At 44.9% G+C, this 15,907-nt stretch overlaps 1 long non-coding RNA gene across 1 annotated transcript; it reads left to right on the plus strand.

Annotated features, from left to right (window-relative positions):
- Positions 1–374: 374 nt before the first annotated feature.
- LOC119401822 (uncharacterized) lies at positions 375–14,533 on the plus strand. The gene is made up of 3 exons (XR_005185524.2): positions 375–448; positions 11,050–11,136; positions 14,428–14,533. It is a non-coding gene; the product is annotated as an uncharacterized LOC119401822 (long non-coding RNA).
- The last annotated feature ends 1,374 nt before the right edge of the window (positions 14,534–15,907 follow it).

Here is a 15,907-nt window from a genome sequence, read left to right on the forward strand (position 1 = left end):
GCAAGGACTTCTTGGTGCAATTTGTTCAAACAATGATTTGAACAGTGCACTTGTGAGCGGTGTACCTCTGCTTATATAACACATATAACACATATATACTAGATCCATACTCGTTAAAAGTAAGTATACTCTATTACATAGTAAACAGGAGTAGTATATAATGATTTCAATGGCACAATTGTTCATGTTGGCATCCGTAAGAAAGTCTTTTTAAAGCCGTTATGAAGCATAAGATCTCCCTCTCTTGCACACGCGGTTGAATTCTTGTGGTGTTATGTGGTCGAAACAAAACACGTAGTCTCTGCTTACTTAGACAGCTGCTTAAAGTACAGCTCGATACCTCAAGAACTTATCTGAATTGTTTCTTACAGCAGCGTTAACAAGACAACAGTGCTAACTACTACGTATAATTATAACACCAGCAATGCAGTTGCATACCAGCTGAAGAGTAAGTATAGAGCCTGATGATTTCTCATGACACTCATAAAGCAGAGGATAAAAGCATAAGTGGTACCAACGCAACACTTTTAATTTGATTACGGGTACACTGAGTCCATTATGGCCTTTCCTGTTTGAAGTATGGTGTCACTTTTTTTTGTCAGGTTCGAGTGTTAATTTTTGTATCGCTTACTTTATACAGAGCATTGCCGCAGTGTAACACATAATGAAGCTCGCAACACCATTTTACAAGTATACTATGTTTTACTGTTAATAAATTTAAACCAAATAGTTGTGTGACGACGAGCATAATATTAGAAGAGTTCCTAATTGTTCAAGTGACTTTAACCTTCTACTAGGTCATCATGACGCTCTTAATTGAACAGGTTAGACTCCTTCAGTAAGCAACCTCCCGACACCTATAAAATGACCTCGTGAGTTATGTTTTCAAATACATCGACGTCTTCCTCTAAACCTCTTCCAGGGGTGTGCGACTGTCCGATTATAGGCCTCAAGATTGTTGCCCATAAAACCTGACCATGGACTCAATGTACTACTACAAAACAGTAGAAGACACTATTGCTTAACAACACGCTGTGTTGGGCCAATTGGGGCATAGCCTCGTGAAACGACCATGCGCAAGGTTACAAATAAGAAAATTAGAGGGGAACAGAAAGAACGCCAACCAATCAACCCAGCAAGGGAAGAAGCAGAAGCGATCAAAACCACATAATCCTGAGCCTGAGTAGAAAGTATGACGGATGTTCTTCCTATCCCCTTTTTCTTTCTTCTTGTTTTAGGGGCGTAGCTCCTCTTAGTCTAACCTTGTCACGTCTCCGTTCTCCGGCGTAAACGAATGTCCCGTATGATGCAATAGATGGCGCTGTCTCATAGAAGTACATCATAGAAGTACAGTTGAAATTAGCAAGGGGCTGAGACAGGGATGTCCTTTGTCCCCGCTGTTATTCATGCTGTACATGGTGAGGATGGAAAAAGCGCTAGAAGGTAGCAACATTGGATTTAATTTGTCACACAAGCAGGTCAGCACGATGGTTGAGCAGAAGCTTCCAGGTCTATTTTATGCTGATGATATTGTCTTATTTGCGGACAGTCAACATGATATACAGCGACTGGCAGATATATGCGGAAGGGAATGTGAGGCTCTAGGACTAGGATTTAGTGCAACAAAATATGGATTGATGGTATTCAATGATCACGAAGACCATGTGGTCTTTATACAGGGCCAAAAAATACCCAGGGTAAGCGAGTACAAGTACCTCGGTGTATGGGTAAATGAGGGGGATAGATATATGGAGATACAAGAGAAAGCATCGGTAGCAAAGGGAAAAAGGAATGCTGCAATTATGAAGCACAGAGCTTTATGGGGATACAATAGGTACGAGGTACTTCGAGGGCTGTGGAAGGGTGTGATGGTCCCGGGGCTTACATTTGGCAACTCAGTAGTGTGCATGAAGTCAGAGGTACAATCAGGAATGAATGTAAATTAAAGGACGGTGGGCCGCCTCGCGTTGGGCGCTCACGGGAAGACGACAAATGAGGCTGTAAAGGGTGATATGGGATGGACAGGCTTTGAAGTGAGGGAAGCTCAGAGCAAAATGAGATTCGAAGAGAGGCTGAGGAAAATGAAGAACACTAGATGGGCAGAGAAGGTTTTCAGGTATTTGTATAGAAAAAGTGTTGACACGCAGTGGAGAAAAACAACTAGGAGGCTCACCAGTAAATATACGGCTAGCAGTGCGGGCGATATGGCAACAAGGAGCATTAAGCGGAAGGTCAGAAAGGCGGAGAGGGCTTATTGGATGGCAGCGATGGAAAAGAAGCCGGCTCTGAGTAACTACCGAAAGGGAAAAAATGAAATAAGGAGGGAAAGGTTTTATGATAATTTAAGGGGAAGCGCTTTACTGTTTGAAGCAAGGTCGGGCTGGCTTAGAACGCGTAGTTATAATGCGAGATTCAGTAACGAAGAAGAACAATGTACATGCTGCGGGGGAACTAAGGAAACGATGGAACATGTACTGATTGAATGTGGCGATATTCACGCAGGTATACGTGTGGGCACGAGTCTACATGAAGCCTTGGGTTTTAGGGACAACAATGGAAAGCTGCACACGTCCGCGATAGAAATAAGTAAGAGACGGTTAGAGTATTAGTGGCAGAAAAGTAGAGATAAAGAACAAAAATAAATAATGGGGGAAAAATAAGGTCATTCTGCCTTAAGAGGCAGAGAGATGGACAGTGAATTTGTATTGTTTTGGTATAATAACATAGATTTAATCAATGTAGATAATGTATTAGGCCAACATGAAACAAGGAAGCTTTTTTTTTTCTTCGAGCCTGGTGGCAGACATGTCACCGCCCCGTTTTAAAGGGGACGCTCATAGCATCCATCCACATACAAACTGCAGTTCAGGGACAATATTCTAGATGGCGCTGTACACAATCTTGGTTTTTTTTAGTTTGGTTTTTTTAGTTAAGCCACTAGATTGCAGCCTAATAGAGCTTACAACTTTGTACTGTTGGTACAAAGTGGTGTGACAGTCGCTTCGGGTGTTTTTTTTTTAATATTTGTTTGTTCGGCCACCACGTGGCTGAAAGGTGCACGGGTGCTTTGAAGTGTAACATACTTGCGGAGTTTTGTGATATCATTTGGCTTTAAGTGTATCTAATACGCCGCGTGAACGATCTATAGCCATGGTCAAAAAGACCGTAAAGTGTTCAGGATGCGGAATGGGGCGGAAAATAGAGGTTTGTGAGGATGAGACGACAGAGAGAGCTGACGCCAAGTGTAAGCAATGCGAGTTAGAGGCGAAGATGGAAATAATGATGGCCGCCCAGAATGAGCTCATGGTGAGAATCTCCGAGCTGGAGAAAGCGGTAGCGACAGAGCGGGGAAAAACGATGGCTATGGCGGAAAGGCTTAAGTCAGCCGAGGAGGGATTAGCAAAGGTAGCCATGCCAGCAAAGGTAGCCATGGGGAACAAGGAAGCAAGCGACAGCGGGAACAATGGCGCATCGACCCCCACAGTGGTAGGCGCGAAGGGGGAAACAGGTTTGGAAAAGACAGGTGCAAGGGTCACAGGACCCACCTTCCGCGAAGTAGTCTTGGGAACGGGAGGGGACAAAACAACAGCAGAAGCACGCGCTAGTAACAGGTGCAGTGGCCAGGTGCGGGAAAGTCCAGAAGAAAAGTCGGATCACGTGATAATCGCCGGGGACTCGAATTTAGCTACATGCGCAGAAGCAGTCAAGGAAAGGGTGAGAGGCGACAAACGAGTTTTAATAGGGAAGTTCCCGGGCCATAGGCTGGGATCAGTGATGAGACAAGCTAACGCAAAACTCGCAACTAAGTCTAATGGACGTAACCTCGTGATAATCGCGGGAGGTCTAAACGACGTCTTGAGTAACGAATCAGCCGAACTAGCGACCACATTGGCGAAAGGGGTCGATGACATGCGCGCCATTTCCCCTCAGGTGCAGATAGTGGTATGCACAATACCGGAGGTACCGGTGCGTGACGGCAACCTGCAAAGAGCGGTTGTCGACGCAAACAAAGAGATATGGCAGATGAGTAGAGAGAAAGGCATCGAGGTAGTGGAAATAAACAGAGAGGTGCCAGGTGGGGTGGTTTTCGAAGAGACGGAATACACTTCGATAGGAGGCTTGGCCATGAGGTGGGTTGGCGTCTTGCAGGACGCGCAGTAGCTTTTTTGGGGGGCACGCGGGCCCTTCGGTGCCCATGGTAGCTTGTAATGAGGAAAACAACCAGGGGGACTCTTTGACAGGTAGTATAGCGAAAAAACAGAGAAAAGGTAAAAGAAGGGAGAAGGTGCGTGTTGCAATTAGTTACATTAACATGCAGGGTGGCAGAAAAAAGGCAAAATGGTTAGAGATTGAGGGACAGTTAAACAAGGAACAGATAGGTGTTTATGCGGTTACAGAAACACACCTTGGAGACTTGGAAGAGCCACCACATATTGAAAATATGTTTGGGAAGGATGTAACAGGATCACATCAGAAAGGAGAGGTGGGGGGGTTGGAATGCTAATTCATAGCAGAACAAAATGGGAGAGAGTGAAACAAACGTGTTCAGAGCACATATGGGTTTCGGGCACAGTAGGTGGAAAGAAAACGTGGCTAGGTGTAGCTTACTTGTGGACAGGGAATAACTGCAGAGAAAAGAATCTGGAGATAGTGAAATGCATAAGCACCGATATTAAAGAATTTGGTCATGATGCCGAGATAATCCTTCTAGGGGACATGAACGCTCACATTCATGACCTTGACGGATATTCAGACACCAATGGCAAGTTATTGCTAGATCTCTGCGAGCAACATAGTCTTGAGATAGTTAACGTGGGGCCTAAGTGTGAGGGGCAGATCACGTGGGAAGTCAGAAACAGGCAATCGAGCATTGATTACTGTCTCATGACAGAAGGAATATATGACAAACTTAGAGAGATGAGAATAGACGAAGAAGGCATTAACAGCTTGGGTAATGATCATAAACGCATAATATTACAAATGGGATATAAAACTGAAAATAAGAACATAGAATCAAAGTTTGGCAGCTCGTATCTAAATGACAAACAAATAACAAATATAGCCGCAAGAGTCGAGGAAAAAGTAGACGAACTACCAGGCAAAGACTGGAAGTATAGTGAGCTGCTACATGTAATCAGGAAAGAAATGGAAATAGAGAAGAAAACTATTTGTTGGAAAGGAAAGAAAAAGCCAAAAAGTTGGTGGAACAAAGAAATTCGGGAAGCGATCGAGATGCGACGTCAGGCATCACGGGAGCACAGACAGGCAAAAAAGGAGAAGCGGCCACAGGACGAAGTCAACCAAATATGGGAAATATATTTAGAGCAAAAATCCATTGTGCAGAAATTAGTCGAGGCAAAAATTAAAGGTGAAAGTGAACGCTGGATGACAGAGATTCGCGAAAAGAAGAAGGCTGCGCCTAGGATATTTTGGAGCCACCTAAAAGCGCTGGGTAGGAAGTCTGTCACAAGGCAACAACATATGGTAGATGAAGGAGGAAATAAATTGGAAGGATATGAAGCGCTAGGTTACATCCGAAAGATAACAGCCGATTCGTTTAAAAAGGTCCCCCAGGGGATTCCCCCGGTGAGTAAAAGTACGCAAAGGAGTGCAACCGACGAAGATGTAGTACTAGAGAATTTCAATTGGAAGAAGGCCGAAGGAAAAATTCCTAAGCGCACTACTCCGGGCTTAGATGGGGTTCCCGTCAGCCTCATTAACGAACTCGGACATAACACTAAAGAAGCACTGCTGAAAGCCGTAGAAAAGTGCTTACAGGAGAGGGAAATACCAGACAGTTGGCGAAAAAGTAGAATGAACTTAATCTATAAAGGCAAGGGAGAAAAGGATAACATTCGCTCGTATAGACCGCTAACAATTACATCGGTGCTATACAGGTTGGCGATGCAGGCAGTAAAATTAAAAATAGAAGCGTGGGTAGAACAAAATGATATTTTGGGAGAACTTCAGAATGGATTTCGAATCGACAGGCGGTTAGACGATAATCTGTTTGTTCTTACCCAGTGTATAGAAATATCTAAAATAGAAAACAGGCCCTTATACGTAGCTTATCTAGATATCACCGGGGCGTATGACAACGTTAATCAGGAAATTTTGTGGGATATATTGAAGGAAGTGGGCATAGGTGACGACTGTGTACAGCTTTTGAGGGAAATATACCGAGAAAATACAGTTTGTATAGAATGGGAAGGAATAAGCAGCAAGGACAGCGTTGAAATTAGCAAGGGGCTGAGACAGGGATGCCCTTTGTCCCCGCTGTTATTCATGCTGTACATGGCGAGGATGGAAAAAGCGCTAGAAGGTAGCAACATTGGATTTAATTTGTCACACAAACAGGTCGGAGCGATGGTTGAGCAGAAGCTTCCAGGTCTATTTTATGCTGATGATATTGTCTTATTTGCGGACAGTCAAGATGATATACAGTGACTGGCAGATATATGCGGAAGGGAGTGTAAGGCTCTAGGACTAGGATTTAGTGCAACAAAATGTGGATTGATGGTATTCAATGATCACGGAGACCATACGGTCTTAATACAGGGCCAAAAAATACCGAGGGTAAGCGAGTACAAGTACCTCGGAGTATGGGTAAATGAGGGGGATAGATATATGGAGGTACAAGAGAAAGCATCGGTAGCAAAGGGAAAGAGGAATGCTGCAATTATGAAGCACAGAGCTTTATGGGGATACAATAGGTACGAGGTGCTTCGAGGGCTGTGGAAGGGTGTGATGGTTCCGGGGCTTACATTTGGGAACTCAGTGGTGTGCGTGAAGTCAGAGGTGCAATCAGGAATGGATGTAAATCAAAGGACGGTGGGCCGCCTCGCGTTGGGCGCTCACGGGAAGACGACAAATGAGGCGGTGAAGGGTGATATGGGATGGACAGGCTTTGAAGTGAGGGAAGCGCAGAGCAAAATGAGATTCGAAGAGAGGCTGAGGAAAATGAAGGAGAGTAGATGGGCAGAGAAGGTTTTGAGGTATTTGTATAGAAAAAGCGTTGACACGCAGTGGAGAAAAAGAACTAGGAGGCTCACCAGTAAATATACGGCTAGCAGTGCGGGCGATATGGCAACAAGGAGCATTAAGCGGAAGGTCAGAGAGGCGGAGAGGACTTATTGCATGACAGCGATGGAAAAGAAGCCGGCTCTGAGTAACTACCGAAAAGGAAAAAACGAAATAAGGAGGGAAAGGTTTTATGATAATTCAAGGGGAAGCGCTTTACTGTTTGAAGCAAGGTCGGGCTGTCTTAGAACGCGTAGTTATAAAGCGAGATTCAGTAACGAAGAAGAACAATGTACATGCTGCGGGGGAACTAAGGAAACGATGGAACATGTACTGATTGAATGTGGCGATATTCACCCAGGTATACGTGTGGGCACGAGTCTACATGAAGCCTTGGGTTTTAGGGACAACAATGGAAAGCTGAACACGTCCGCGATAGAAATAAGAGACGGTTAGAGTATTGGTGGCAGAAAAGTAGAGATAAAGTACAAAAATAAATAAGTGGGAAAAAAAGGTCATTCTGCCTTAAGAGGCAGAGAGATGGACCGTGAATTTATATTTTTTGGTATAATAACATAGATTTAATCAACGTAGATAATGTATTAGGCCAACATGAAACAAGGAAGCTTTTTTTTTTCTTCGAGCCTGGTGGCAGACATGTCACCGCCCCGTTTTAAAGGGGACGCTCATAGCATCCATCCATCCATCCGTCGTCATCACCATTTCTCGTCTCATTTCCTAGATGGCGCTGGTCCAATAGAATTGTGTGCAATATGGCGCTTGTGTGAATCAACACTAGATGGCGCTAGAAGTGCCGCTGCTCTCCGATTGGCTGCTGCGCGGGCTGCGCGGGGATGCGCGGGGAGCGAGCGCCTCTCTCATTCTCCTGGATCGTCGCCGTACGTGTGGGATCGTTGGCGGAGCATGGACGATGTGCAGCGGCGGGCGCTGGCTTGGCGGCAGCCAGGCGGATCCCGTGGCGGTGCGCGCCAAGGACGCCGCTGCGAAACGGGCTCAACGAGAAGCGAATCCCGAGACCATGATTGCTTCAGGAGCTGCGCCCAAGCTCTTCATCATTCACCCGTGGATATGCTGTAATTTTTTTGCCGCCTTGTGCTCTGTCGTTTCACAAAGTTACTATTGCTTTGCTTGTAAGAAACATTCTTCGCCTGTGCGCGGGTTCTTTATGCCGGGGGTGGTGTAGTCCCTTGCCGCTCAGCGCTCGTGCGACTTCTCATTGCCCCACAAACACTATCGCACATCTGTAGCGTATTCGTTCTCCTGGCCGCCCATACGTAACGTACTTGCTTCGGAGCTGAACGACACTGTTCACGGGATTTGGGAGACGCCCGGAAGCGCCCGCGGCCTTTGCACCGACGGCCAATTCTGTCAGCACGTTTCATGATAGCCTCATACCGCCCGCAGCCAACATTGTAGCTGTGCAAGGAACCCTTCCGATGGAGAGCACGCGGGACCAATTATCATCGATGGTCCGCGTTTATTGTTCTATAACAAGAAAACATCGGTGGAGGGCTGGCAGCTTTCAACGCTTGCTAATGTGTTTGCTTGGCTGGTGCTTCTCAAAGGGCAGACAATGCTGTGAATCCCTAGGTTTTCGTTGTTTCGTTATTTTTACTTATTTATTCAACATGCCTTACAGGCCCATTGAAGGGCATTGAGTAAGGGAGGCATCAGTATATACAAGACAACGATAAAGAAAAATACAGACAAAAAGCAAAAAAAGGAAAACAAGGAAAAAGAATCGAATCAAAAATTACAAACAGCAAGATGCAACAACGTTATACAATATAGAGTGCAACGAAATCAGGTTATCACGGAATGCTTCACGATTAGGGATGGATACAATGTGGTCAGGAAGATCATTCCAATGTGCAATGGCTCGAGGTAGTGATGACGAGTTAAATGCCTGCGTGTGACCATGAATGCGCATGAAAGTGCGTGCGTTGTGAATGCGTCGGGACGTGCGTACAGAAGGATGAAGTGGTGAACAGCGAAATTTATTACTATAAATGCACCTGTGAAACAGACATAAAAGAGCAAAGGTGCGGCGTTCTTCCAGTGACTGAAATGCAAGATCTTGTTTCATTAGGGTAATGCTTGAATGATAGTGGTAGTTGCCAGAGATGAATCTCGCTGCCCTATTCCGGACGGCTTCCAACATATGTTCAAGGTAGTCTTGATATGGCGACCATGTGGATGATGCATACCCTAGCTGTGGGCGACAATAAGTAATATATGATAATGCGCGTACGTTAGAAGGAGCGTTGGGCAAATTTCTGCGGAGATATCCGAGATCTGGACTTTTTAAGGAGACGGAGAAAAGAGTAGACAAAATAAACGGAGGAAGCAGTAAACGGTTGTTAGGGCTAGGACATTTCCATTGACGAATGCTTGATTTCCTGGACTGCACACGCAAGCTGTACACGAATCAACGTATGCAAACAGGCAGAGTCGTACAGACAGTGACGCACACACTTTGACAATAATGAACTAGTTCGTCGTACGAAAGATTGATAGCAATGGCACATGAAGCACCTTGAAATTGGCGATAAAAATGCGTGCAATAATCAGAAAATCGCGTATTTTCTTTTACAGCGAAAGCTGTTATGAGATCATTTCAGCGGCCGTTTTTGGCGCCGTAGTTGTCCGCCGCGGCTGCCGCCGCCGCCGGTGTCCGCCGAAACCATTATCCCTCGAAAAAAGCAAAAAAAAAAACGAAATAAGAAAAAATTCCAGGATGGAACGAGGTTCGAACCTGGGCCATCTGCGTGGGAGCCCAGTATTCAACCTCAAGCCACGCCGGTGCTTGAAACTGCTTTGCAAAAAGACCCTATACAGGCTTCATGTCGGGAAGGAACCACATTAACATATGCAATATAGCGTGGTAGAAGAATGAAATAAGCACCAAGCGTCGCACAGCGCGAATTCTGTAACCAGGCGTCACACAATGCGAATTGCGCAACGAGTAGGTTGCTTAATGCTTCCAACCCATTACAAAGGGCCCCGCCATAATTCTTCATCGTCATCAGGCACAGCATCAACAAAGTGCGCATAATGCTTTACATGTGTTTAGCAGGTACCACGGCTCTCCGTATAATGACGAGAAATGGCACAGTGCCTGCTGCCCTACTTCTCAAAAATTACAATGATTTAGAGCGTAGTGGGTTCCTCGCAAGTGCACTTGTATTGGTTGCCAAGGAAGCCCATAAGCGCATGATCCATTTCCTCGTGGTCTCAGTAAAGTTCTTCGCCTCCCCCCCCTCTCTCTCCCACGTCAACGTATGTTATACAGCATGGCGGGAGAGGCAAATTGCAACCGGGCGTCACCCAATGCAAATTGCATGACTGGTGGGCCGTTTAAAGCTTCCAACCCGTTACAAAGGGTTGAGCCATAATTCTTCATCGTCATCAGTCGTCGCCTCAAAGTGCACATAATGCCTTACAGACGCGTCGCTGGTGCCTCGCTTCTGCGCAGATTGACGAATAATGGCTTAGTAGGTGCTTCCCAACTTCACAAAAATTGTGAGTTATGGCGTGGTGGGTACCTTTCTAGTGTATTTGTATTGTAGCCCCAAGAGAGCTTACAACGGGCTCTAGAAACGCCGCTCTTCCAGCTTTCGCTGCGGTTTCAGCGCAGGCCTGGCGTTTTTTTTTTTTCATGATCGTAATGCCAAGAGGGCGCCGTGATGTTCACTTATTGTGTATTTAATTGTGTAGCATTTGTAGGTAAATTAACCTTCCCGTTGTTTCATTTCTCTCGTAGTTGGACAATTATTTACAACACTAAAACCTTGATATTTCCAATAGTGTGATCTTTCATTTTGATGTGATTAAAAGCGGAAGGCTTCTAAACACATCGAAATTCATTGTTTATATATGTGTACTCCATAGCCTTCAGGTGAGGTGAATGAAACTCTCAATACTACTCTCTTGAAGCAGGCAATTTGGCAAGTGTTGCAGATTTATATTATCTCACTTGATTAAACCTTGCTGCTAATTTATTTTCAGATTGCTCATTTGTCGATGATACAGTTATCTTCACTAACAATAGAAGCTGCACACTAATGAGCGTGCCATCTCAAAATAATTGCAAAGGTATGCCACAAACGATTCTTCTTTATAATTCTATCCTAAATGAACACACGTTCCTATTTTAACATATCGAACGAACGTTACCATACTAAACAAATGTCAATGAGACTCCTTTGATTGTTTGTGCCTAATATTTCTTTGCCGACCAAAGGCACTTTGAACGTTTCTATCTATCTATCTATCTATCTATCTATCTATCTATCTATCTATCTATCTATCTATCTATCTATCTATCTATCTATCTATCTATCTATCTATCTATCTATCTATCTATCTATCTATCTATCTATCTATCTATCTATCTTTGTCTGGGCTTTCTTGTGGTCATCTAAATTTGGTACAAACCGAAATTAGCATAGGAGGACACGAGTGTATTGCAAACACGATTAACAGGCTATGACATTAATAACCTGACATGTTTGTCGCGTACGTCACGAAACAATGACCCTCAGTCATGTGCTACACACAGCGGCCTACCATGGCACATGGAACGAGAGTATGCGCTACAGGTGATTCACAGTCTATATCAATCTAGCAACAGCGAGGATAGACTTCTAGCATTTTCACACAATAGCGGTAAGGATACGTGTCGGAGAATAACTCGATAGGCGCACAGAATCGAAATCATGTTTGCAGTCGGAATCGAACCCAGGCATTCTGCGTGCCAGATAAGGGGTCCTACCAGAGAAGTGCTTGAAACTGCTTTGGAAAATGATGCTATACAGACGTCATCTCTGGCCAATGTGAATTGTGGTTGCACCGTTGGATAATCAATTTGATAACACTGTAATAAATGTTACATATGTACTCCTACGACTCAGCAAACTATAGTCAAGCCATACTCGAGCCCAGAGGTCAGCGACCACTGCTTACGCCAACGACCACTACTTATGATACACAAGTCATCGCACCGTAGCGTGCACTTCGTTTCGATAAAAAAAAAGGACGTATATGCTCTACCGTGAGTTCCTATTTCACATTGTACCATGAGTTACCCTTTAGGCGCCAGTGAAGTGAACGTGCCTGGGAAGCCCTTGATATGCCCACAACTACACAATTTAGGCGTGGACGCCGATCCACATCGTAAAACTTCGCTCGAGGAAAAAAAAAAAATGAAAGCATGTGGCAGAGGCTTCTACTCCCTCACTGCTTCCCATAAAATAGGTTCCCAGAATGCATAGGATCTGCAAGTTTTCTTATTGCACACTTTATTCAACACAGAATAAACGATTTCCTGCAAAAAAAAAAAGAGAAAACACTGCCCAAATCACTTGCTCTCACATCCGCAGTAACGTGATCGGTTGCACGGCGGGGACGACAGGCATTCGCCTATTGCTTAAACACCAAAGATATGCTCAGCAATATTACTTTTCTCAATATATTTAAACGAATGAAACGTATACAGTTCTACGATGCCGAAAGGACTTAAAAATATTTCGTCCATGCTCGTCCACTCTCCATCGGTGGTAATTTCTTCAATGTTCGTTTTCTCCAACACCACCTCGGGTGGCACCCGGCTTGCTGACTTGTTGACAATACATGCCTGAGTTGTTCAGTTGTGTCGTACTGAGCACACCAGGATAATAACTGAAGGCCAGGCTAGAGCCGATGAGTGTGAGCGTGCTTTGTGGTCCTCACGTGCACTGAACAAACACTGTACGCCGTGATTACAGTTCGTTTCATAGAGCGGCTGTCACGAGATTTTGCCACGTGCTGTAGCGATATCTCTCGGATGGCGAGCCTCCAATCACACGTGGCGTCGCGATGTAGCCCTAGTACCGTGAGCACACTCCATCGTTTATAGAAAGCGCTTCGCGCGTGTTTAAATGAAATAGTAGTCACCATGCCCCCCCCCCCCCCTGCCTCCCCCCGGTAAACAAAGGCAGGAAGGTAGATGCCCAAGGCCGACAGGAGGCAGGGCCTTTGTCCCTCGCCATCCTCCCCCCATTCCCTTTTTAGCTTCCAGAGCCCTCGTGGACAGGGAAGCAGAGGGTGCCTGCAGGGTGTAATAAATATCTACTTTTAAGTCCGCTCAAACGGGAAGCATTGGAGAAACATTTGCCGGTAGAAGGCTCTCCAGGCAATCTCATGCAACAATGAAGCCAATTTGTGACGACTGAAGATAGTCCGCGTTCCTTTATCGATCTGTCGCAAGGGTAGAAGCATTGTTTTTAGACACATATAGTGACGATAATTTTGGCAGTTTCAACCTACCGAAAAACAGAAATCGAATGTAAGAAAAGATATGATGCAAGGCAATGAGGTAACAATAATTAATAAACTCAAAGTGACCACGGTGTCACAGATGAAACTGTTTACTGTATAGTGTTTCTTGTATGATAAAGGCTTCGATGACATGATTATGCCAGCGACGACAGCAACCATTCAGCAACCTATTGAGTGAGAAACTTAGAAACATGAGTTTCCAAAGCAACGCAACCCGTGCTTCTAAATGTAGGGCAACAAGAAAGAACCACCTGGGTCACCTTTAGTTAACATCCGAAGTGTTCGCTGCCTACCTTACTTCAAGAAATCGGACTAGGGTTGATCTTGCGCTGGCACACATATATATGTACTCAACGCCGGACGCGCAATACAGGTGGCCTCGAGCGACATTTCTCGCGTATATATCAGTGACATGCAATATTAACCTACGTGGAGTTCTTAGTCAAATATGAGTTAGCCACCAGCAAGTACGCTACACGAGGGCGTAGAGGCTACATATCCTCAGGAAGGTCCTTCTTCATGACGACTGCCCATTAGCTATTCTCTGTGTGGTACAACTCACCTGTAGGCTTTGCTGCGCCGTCTCTTGTCGTGTATATAAAACGATTCTTCGCTTCAGGTTAACATTTCATTCATTTTTGATGTTTGTTTAGGCTCGTCTCTTCGAGAGAGCCGTAGTGTCGTCAAATTGTAAAGGCCTCTGGTGAACGATTGGTAAATCAGGCATATAGTCCATTTCGCAGGGGCAGTGCATTTTCGTAGTGAATTTTTGGATCCTGAGTATGCGACTGCAAGCACAGGTGATTGGGCCTCTGTAAAGCCTGCTCCATTTTAGTTGAACGACACATCATGATCAGCAGATTTATATGTCCTCTGTAGGATGGAGGTCTCTCCCACTGATCGCTACTTTAATCTGTCTTGTGCGAAATGATTTCATCTTATGCCTGCAAATTTCAGGATCTCAACACCCCGCCTAATTTCTGGCCGCCATCATCTGCAATTTACATTCCAACACATATCCCTATGAACATCGACGCCTAATACTCTTCTTCGAATTTCTCTTTTTAGGGTGCGAACTTTGGGCTAGTGAGGAGCACGTGAGAAACCGCACGGTGCCCCGGTGTTGTTACTTCTTGTATGATCTACTCTGCGAAAATGAAGGCTACTATTATGAATACAATGGAACGCAATGCCTTGTCAGCAAGAACGGTGTCTCGTAGAGCAAGGGACATCATCAACTGAACGTGCCTAATGTCCTCTTGAACATCGCTTTCTCATAAGAGGTTATAGAAATCTTACTTATAAAGGCGATGTAGAAAACCAATAAGCGAATGGAAATTCACGAAAGAAAATTGTTGTTTCTTTCACTGTGTGCCAACGCGAAAGGAAACTCTTCTTTATCCTCGCAAAATAAATCTACCTTATAATCAAACGCCCACCTTGCCATCAATTACAAGATATTTGCTTGAAGAGAATAGCGTGTGATTATCAATGAAAATGTGTCATGAATGTAAGAATAGAATTTACTTCTGTGGGGTCATCTTCTACCGAAGTAGCTGCGTACAGGCGGTTGCCAACACTGGCGAAGCGATATAAATGTACTGTGAGTCTGTGATTAATCGCAAACCGCGGTGGTCCGTGTACTGGTCAAGCTGAAACCTCCGCTTCCTTAGCTACGTGAGATGGCATTTTGGAACTTTGCAGAGTATTTTAGCAAGCATCTAAGCCCACATTAACTTCTCAAACCTCATATAGTAGACGACACACAAATAACCTTTTATTGTACACAGAAAGAAAGTGGTTCGCTGCCTCAAAATTGTTGTATATCAAAGGCAGATCTCTAAATACTTCTACTTCGGAATCGTTAATTTGTGCAATGCACAAATGACAGTGAAAACGTTCGTGTGTAAAAGAGGGGAATAAATCAAGGCGGGTGCTTGGGTCCCTCAGTGTACGGCTCCAGCGGCCTGTATGGCCCACCGGGCTACGCTGGTCCTCGCATCGCAAGAAAAAAACGCCAGGCCTGTGCAGAAAGTGCAGCACAGTCACAGCGAAAGCTGGAAGAGCGCAATTTCTAGAGCCCGTTATAAACTCTCTTGTGGCTACTAATACAACTACGCTAGCAACGTACGCACTACGCCACAAATCATAATTTTTGTGAAGTTGGGAAGCACCCACCACTACATTACTCGTCATTCTGCGGAGAAGCGACGTACCATCTGTAAGGCGTTATGAGCAGTTTCTTGATGCGACGGCTGATGATGATGAAGAATTATGACTGAGCCTTTTGTAACGGGTTCGAAGCTTTAAAGGACCCACTAGTTACCTAATTCGCATTGTGTGACGCCCGGTCGTTATGTCACTCCCACCACGCTTTATAACATAAGCTAACGTGAGAAAGAGATAGAGAGAGGGAATTAACTTTATGATACCCTGAGGAAACGGATCATGGGAGCCTTATGGGCTTCCTTGGCAACCAATAGAAGTGCACTTGCGAGGAACCCACTACGCTATAAATCATCATAATTTTTTGAAGTAGGGAAGCAGC

The sequence above is a fragment of the Rhipicephalus sanguineus genome, chromosome 8 (assembly GCF_013339695.2).
Source record: "Rhipicephalus sanguineus isolate Rsan-2018 chromosome 8, BIME_Rsan_1.4, whole genome shotgun sequence".
Classification (NCBI taxonomy): domain Eukaryota; kingdom Metazoa; phylum Arthropoda; class Arachnida; order Ixodida; family Ixodidae; genus Rhipicephalus; species Rhipicephalus sanguineus.